This window comes from Lampetra planeri, chromosome 1, assembly GCF_965212315.1.
Source record: "Lampetra planeri chromosome 1, kcLamPlan1.2.h2, whole genome shotgun sequence".
In the NCBI taxonomy this organism is placed as follows: Eukaryota; Metazoa; Chordata; class Hyperoartia; order Petromyzontiformes; family Petromyzontidae; genus Lampetra; species Lampetra planeri.
This window is the reverse complement of record NC_136107.1, coordinates 11722422-11730557: the sequence shown is the minus strand read 5'-3', so window position 1 is coordinate 11730557 and position 8136 is coordinate 11722422. Positions and strand designations below refer to the sequence as shown.

The following is an 8136-nucleotide window of genomic DNA, read 5'->3' as shown; positions in this document are numbered from 1 at the left end:
AAGAGAAAACAATAAAAAACAGTTGCCCTCGTCCGGGGAGATTTGTGGTCCCCGCTGTTTTGGGTATGTGTGTGTTTGTTCTAATTTTATTGGAGTGATAAGTTGTTTCATCAAGGCCTGGCTCCTTCCTTCACGGTTGGGGTTTTATTACATGTTATGGCTTATCTCTAGCTGCCTTCTTGTATGGTTTGTGAGGGCAGCGGGTGAGGGTGTTTTGTTACACCCTTTTTTGTACCCCATGCTACACCCCGATGGATTATTATGAAAAAATATAAATATTGGTAGAATTATACTTAATATCAATTTTGGAAAAAGGCCTATACAGTGAGGGAAAAAAGTATTTGATCCCCTGCTGATTTTGTACGTTTGCCCACTGACAAAGAAATGATCAGTCTATAATTTTAATGGTAGGTTTATTTGAACAGTGAGAGACAGAATAGCAACAACAAAATCCAGAAAAACGCATGTCAAAAATGTTATAAATTGATTTGCATTTTAATGAGGGAAATAAGTATTTGACCCCTCTGCAAAACATGACTTAGTACTTGGTGGCAAAACCCTTTTTGGCAATCACAGAGGTCAGACGTTTCTTGTAGTTGGCCACCAGGTTTGCACACATCTCAGGAGGGATTTTGTCCCACTCCTCTTTGCATATCTTCTCCAAGTCATTAAGGTTTCGAGGCTGACGTTTGGCAACTCGAACCTTCAGCCTCCTCCACATATTTTATATGGGATTAAGGTCTGGTGACTGGCTAGGCCACTCCAGGACCTTCATGTGCTTCTTCTTGAGCCACTACTTTGTTGCCTTGGCTGTGTGTTTTGGGTCATTGTCATGTTGGAATACCCATCCACGACCCATTTTCAATGCCCTGGCTGAGGTAAGGAGGTTCTCACCCAAGATTTAACGGTACATGGCCCCGTCCATCGTCCCTTTGATGCGATGAAGTTGTCCTGTCCCCTTAACAGAAAAACACCGCAAAGCATAATGTTTCCACCTCCATGTTCCACGGTGGGGATGGTGTTCTTGAGGTCATAGGCAGCATTCCTCCTCCTCCTCCAAACACGACGAGTTTAGTTGATGCCAAAGAGCTCCATTTTGGTCTCATCTGACCACAAGACTTTCACCCAGTTGTCCTCTGAATCATTCAGATGTTCATTGGCAACTTCAGACGGGCATGTATATGTGCTTTCTTGAGCAGGGGGACCTCGCGGGCGCTGCAGGATTTCAGTCCTTCACGGCGTAGGGTGTTACCAACTGTTTTCTTGGTGACTATGGTCCCAGCTGCCTTAAGATCACTGACAAGATCCCCCCGTGTAGTTCTGGGCTGATTCCTCACCATTCTCATGACCATTGCAACTCCACGAGGTGAGATCTTGCATGGAGCCCCAGGCCAAGGGAGATTGACAGTTCTTTTGTGTTTCTTCCAATTGCGAATAATCACACCAACTGTTGTCACCTTCTCACCAAGCTGATTGGCGATGGTCTTGTAGCCCATTCCAGCCTTGTGTAGGTCTACAATCTTGTCCCTGAGATCCTTGGAGAGCTCTTTGGTCCTGGCCATGGTGGAGAGTTTGGAATCTGATTGATTGATTGCTTCTGTGAACAGGTGTCTTTTATACAGGTAACAAGCTGAGATTAGGAGCACTCCCTTTAAGAGTGTGCTCCTAATCTCAGCTCGTTACCTGTATAAAAGACACCTGGGAGCCAGAAATCTTTTTGATTGAGAGGGGGTCAAGTACTTATTTCCCTCATTTAAATGCCAATCAATTTATAACATTTTTGACATGCGTTTTTCTGGATTTTGTTGTTATTCTGTCTCTCACTGTTCAAATAAACCTACCATTAAATTTATAGACTGATCATTTCTTTGTCAGTGAGCAAACGTACAAAATCAGCAGGGGATCAAATACTTTTTTCCCTCACTGTTTCTATGTAACTTTACCGAAAGACCCAAGAATATTAGTCAAATGGTATAATTTGATTAGCCTTTGTGTTCCTCAGGCAGCCCCTATGATGGTTTTCAGTAAATTGTATGGCTCTATAGTAAAATGTAACCTATTGCATATGTCTACAATTAGGCACCAGCTGATTCGTATCCTGTCTGCTCGAATGGCCCAGTAGTGAGAGCTCACAGCCTTGAAGGTTATGAGTTCATATTCCAGTCAGGGACTGCCTCAACCCTTTATCCTTCCAGAGTTGATCAAATAAGAACTACTTCACGGCACATCAACAGTGGTTGTTATATGGGAAGATACCCCTGGTATAGAAATGTAGAATTTCCCTTCGTGCTTTAAACAAAATCTAATTATTCATCATTTTAGTTAGAAGCTACATTGACTTTACTTTTTGGGATTAAATCTGTTACCCCATGAGTAGCGGATGTGTGCTAGCTCATTGTTTATTATAATTAAACCTCAATTACATGGGTCATTAGGTAAATGCTTGCAAATGTGTCCCCCAGTTGTCACAGTAGCTATAATTTGATATTAACTAGTCTATGAGTTCATTATGCAGACTGTTTCACCAGGATGCAGCGGTTAGATGCAGCATGTCCACAGTGTACTTTCTGGTGACAAACTTGTCACAAGCGAGTCCTCCATCAATTCATATTTATCATCTGCTAAAAATCCCCAAATTTACTTGGTGCCAAAAATATTTGACAAGATAGGTGAGCCATAACTGAAAACTTGAAGAAACAAAAATAAAGTTAAACAATGCTAAGTGTCATCTTAATCTATCTAGTGTGAATTTGACTATACAAACTTTGCAAGGTTTACACTTTTCAAAATAACAATGGTACTGGAGGTCAACACAGTCTGAGTGTAGTGTAACCCTCCAGCATAGGTAGCAGAATATTTTTCTTCATCGCTGACTTAAAAGGTTTCCTCTCCCTTATTTGTGTGTTAGAGCTCACTGAATTCATTGTCGGGCTCCTGCATCGTGAACGTTTCTGGTTCTTCCACGGTGTCCTCATCCTGGGGTTTGTAGCTACCCTTGTGGCGCACTAATGGTGTGACGATGATGACCACGAGCAGAATAAGGACCAGAATAAATGCGACAAAGCCTGCAATGGAAAAATAAAAGACACCAAAAAAAACCAACTCATTGCATTATTTTCCACTCGGCATGCACATTATCAGATTTCAAAATACAGTACAGTGCCAGACCCCTGCTATTGATGAGAATTCCAATGTCAGATTTTACTGCAGAATGAACTTTATACAAAAACTATAAGAACAACACTACAATTTAACGTGGTGAATGTGTCAATGGATTGTAAATAAAGTGCACACTCAAAATACAATTGTAGAATTTCATAAATAAAATCGGCAGATGAGTAACTTGTGAGTGTACATTTTGTCGAAAATATCATGTTTTCCTTACACGCAAGAATAACGTTGTTCATGTGATCCGCTTCTGTTGCTGAAAAACAGAAATGAAGGATGCTTATGTGATCAAATGCAAAAACGCTTTAAGGTCGTGAGTGGTGTTAGACATTCATATTCAACTAATTTTTGTTAAATCTTGCAAGCAACACTACAGATTAATGATTTCATCATTACAAAAAATCCTTGTCCAATTACTTTGAGGAATAAATAGCCTTTAATTGTATTAATGTATCTGCTGTTAGCTTGCAATTCACAATGGATTATTTAGTTATATACTTGATGAACAAAACACATACAACTAGAAGTTAAATTTACATTCACTGGATGCATTTCCATCACCTCCGCTTACACCAAAAAATATCTATTTGCATTACGAAATGCGGTGCGAAAGAAGTTCAGCATACATACATACATCTTAATCCTGGCACTACAGCACTGTTCACCTGCATGTTGAGAAACCTGAAAAGGGAATTTTGTAGTGTTGTGGCTGCTAGTAGGATTCCCGGTAGGTGTCACGTTGGACAACATTGAAAGCGTGACCTCCATGGTGGACGGCAGCGTGGTGTTGGCTCATACGTTTCAGTTGGATGCAGCGGTTGAGTCTTACTGCGAATGGGCACAATACTATGCATTAAACTTAAGGTCAGTCTGTAAAATACCCATCAGCCGATATGTTTAACGCATTAAAACAAGAATCACTGGTTTCACTACACTTAGCGCAACACACGTTGTATTCAAGCTGTTGATTAATGAGGGGAATCTATAAAGGTGTGAATACATGATTGCTAATATTAAGCACTCACACAAATATTTTCAGGGGGGAGTGATGGCGCAGTGGTTCGCACATTTGCTCGCACATTTGTGCTGTGAACCTGACTACCTGAGTTCAATTCGATACCACCTGACACCAGTTGTCATTGATATGTCAACCTGTCCTCGCTGCCCCTTTCACCTACACACAGCACTGATCAGCGTGTTGAACTATGATCAGACATCCTCCATGACTGACAGCATGTGGACGAGGCTTTCATCCAGCAGCGGTTTGACAAATGATGGAACCAAGTTCACATATTTTAGCTATGACTGTGAAATACATTGCAAACTATTTCCCAAAAGCAGTAAAAAATCAAGCCACTTTCAATGCAATACATGTGAAAATATCGTTGCTGGCAGTATTTTCATAATGCTTATGGAACAAATGTTTAAACAGCAACATTTCTGGCGTTACATATGAAAGGCTTTCTGAAAATATTTAATTCAGAATAAAACACAAAAATGCGCTTTTAAGCGTTAACAAAAACATTATTTTATAAATACTTGCAAAATCCAAATTACAATATTGTTTACAAGCGAGCAAAAACGAAGATAGGAATTTCACACATCGATGTAAAACATTCAACTAAGCTTTCAATGAGAAAAACCCAAGTGTTTTCATAATATATTCGGTATTGCTCTTCTATATTTTATACTCTGACAAGACAAATCACTAAATCACGTAGTAAAACATAACAAACAATGATAAAAAATTGTCACGTGTAATACATTAACAAAGTTTACTTACTTGAGGCCTCTGTCTGTTTTCCCCTGCTCAGACAACTTAACCCAAAATGGATGTCGCAAGTTCTTATATGCTGATGAAGCCTTATCAGAATTAAGATTTCATCACATTCCATCGATTGCGTAGCTGCACTGTTGCTGCAGTCATGCCAAGTACGCAATAGCCTGCTGCTTACGGATTCCGTTTAGAAAATGCAACAAAGTAGTTTGAGTTATAGTTCAATGCAAAATTTTGAATTGCAGAATTTAATTTATCAACGATAGTGCTATACAGTATTCGTAATGTTGCATTCTTTATTCTGGGTGATGCAGTCATTATCTCGCTGTGCTATGAACCCAAATCACCTCAGTCCAAATTCTAGCCATGGATAACATCAGCGTTGAGTGATAACCACTCCTTTCAGCAGTCTGCACTGACCAGTATGGTGATAAATGGTCAGACAACCCCTGCTACAGACAGTGTTGGGAGGTCTCATCCAGCAGTGGATTGACAAAAGGCTTTACATGATTATATTTTAAAGAATAAAATCATGCTTGCCTGTGGAAAGTGAAAGATGCACTTTTTTTACACAAACAGGACTTAGCATATATTTTTTGCATATATGTTGAACTTCTTTCGTACGTTGCCAAACGTGCAACAACGAGAACAAAATAACAGCAATGATGAACAAAAACCTAACATTTAGCAGTGCACATGTGTGTACTGTGTTAAAACATGTAGCATACATTTATATACTTTATGGTTTAAAATGGATTTTGTTTTCAAATACCATGTAACGCAAGCAAATTCAATTGTAGTTCTCAATATATTCCTAGTATACAAATGTAGTGATGATAGACTGACACTGAATTGTGTAACATTATTACACAAATTTTAACCACTGGATCATACGTTTTATCGTTTCACTATTATCCACAGCATCTGCTGAAATAACAATCAAAAGGCAACGGTAAAGAGTTATAGTCAGAGAGATTAACAGAGTACATGGTGGGTGCAAGATGTTAGCGCAGTTACATTTTGGGAACGGGAATAAATGTCACATCTAATTAAATTAATTTGGGTCCTATTTCTTTGATTTTTTTTTATTCTGGAAATAAGGCCACTGTGCCATTTGCCCGACGTTATTAACATCTAACTATTGGATATGTGGTTCTGTCTAGTTGACTTAAAATATCTTCAAGATGTGTATTATACCTTCCCTTATGTTTGAATGTCTCAATTGTTTTCAATATACATTCACTATTAAGTAATTAAATAATGTAATTGTATATGTACGTGTTTAACCACATCATTTTCAGAATCAACTGCTTCTTTTGAAATGTGCTAATCCATTTACTGTAGTAAAAAAATTGCTGTGTATATACTGTATTTATATCATGATGAAACCTAAAGTAGCTTCAATGTGTAATAAGTGAACGCCATCTCCTGGAGTATTGTGGGGTTTACATTTATAATCATACAGTCCACGTATCTATATATATAAAATCGCAAATCTGTCTGTCTGTGTGTGTGTCTGTGTGTCGCCGGACCATACACAGTTTCATTGGACGGCGGTTGCCCCTGGCAACGGGTAGCGACGCATTCGCTGCCGGGTGGACGCCATTTTTAATTCCCGTTAAAAATATGCGCACGCATTAACACGCGACTCTGAGGTAAATTCATCAAATTTTCACGTCCTCTTCACTCCCCCCCCCACCACAATGTGTGCAATTACTATTATAGGGTCGGTCAACTGTGTAATTACTTTTAAACCCGACGCGCCAAGAATCGATTCTCTGAATCGCGCAAAGGAATCTAAAGTTGTAGATTCCTTTAGATTTGGACGATTCCCGTTTACTATAAGTTGCTTAAAGTCGATATAAACTGCTATGAACGGGAAATATCCGGCGTTGACCGGGGCAAAAATGTAATTAAAAACTCCTGAAAAAATTACAAAATAAAATAACAATGAAAATGAAACTCTATCATTCAAAATGTAAACCCCCAACATGCCAGGAATCGATTCTTTGAATCGCACAAAGGACTAATCGAAGGTTGTAAATTACTTTAGGATCGCGCTTCCTGTTTAATATAAGTTGTTTATACTGGTAGGAACGAAGTGGACCAGACCACCAATAGATTATATCGTCCGTCCGTCCGTGTATCAACATCGCCCCCTACTGCAAACACTTGGCATGACCCTGTCCGACAAGATGGCCGCCCGCTCCCCCTGCGATCTGTGAATTAAACAAGATGGCCGTCGCTTCCGGCGCATCACGGCAAAACTTTAAACTTCGCTTCAAAATTACTTTACTGAAACGCAGCACGTTTTAAAAAAAAATTACTTTACTGAAACGCAGCACGTTTTTTTAACACAGAGACAAGAAGGTGGTGGTGGGGGGTGGTGGGGTGGTGGTGGTGGGGTTGGGTGGTGGGGGGTGGTGAGGGCTGGTGGGAGGGGTGGTGTTGAGGGTGGTGTTGGGGGGTCTTTAAATCTCACAGCGTTTCTTGTCAAAACAAACACTTTTAATTAACGTTACACTAGAATACAGTATTTTTTTCTTTAACTCCTCTATACCCGGTCGATATCCCTGTACCGGTACTAAGTATTATTCCTACCAGCCCACCCCGCAGGGTCCTGTTAGAGTTGATATAAACTGCTACGAATGGGAAATATCCGGCGTTGACTGGGGCAAAAATATAATGGTGAGGGCGGTTGTGAGTGGCGATTGTGAGTGGTGATTAGTGAGTGGTGAGGGTGAATGGTGAGGGTGAGTGGTGAGGGTGAGTGTTGAGGGTGAGTGGTGAGGGTGAGTGTTGAGGGTGAGTGGTGAGTGGTGATTGGTGAGGGTGTGATTGGTGAGGATGAGTGGTGAGGGAGAGTGGTGAGGGACAGTGGTGAGGGTGAATGGTGAGGGTGAGTGGTGAGTGGTGAGGGTGAGTGTTGAGGGTGAGTGGTGAGTGGTGATTGGTGAGGGTGTGATTCGTGAGGATGAGTGGTGAGGGAGAGTGGTGAGGGAGAGTGGTGAGGGTCAATGGTGAGGGTGAGTGGTGAGTGTTGAGGGTGAGTGGTGATTTGTGAGGGTGTGATTGCTGAGGATGAGTGGTGAGGGAGAGTGGTGAGGGAGAGTGGTGAGGGTGTCATTGGTGAGGATGAGTGGTGAGGGAGAGTGGGGAGGGTGAATGGTGAGGGTGAGTGGTGAGTGCTG

The 8136-nt window shown here is 40.7% G+C and overlaps 1 long non-coding RNA gene across 1 annotated transcript; it reads right to left on the bottom strand.

Moving 5' to 3' along the window:
- Positions 1 to 396: 396 nt before the first annotated feature.
- Positions 397 to 5053, bottom strand: LOC144717849 (uncharacterized). The gene is made up of 4 exons (XR_013585153.1): positions 4952 to 5053; positions 3834 to 3996; positions 3386 to 3424; positions 397 to 3065 (listed from the first exon to the last, which is right to left on the bottom strand). It is a non-coding gene; the product is annotated as an uncharacterized LOC144717849 (long non-coding RNA).
- Positions 5054 to 8136: the final 3083 nt, after the last annotated feature.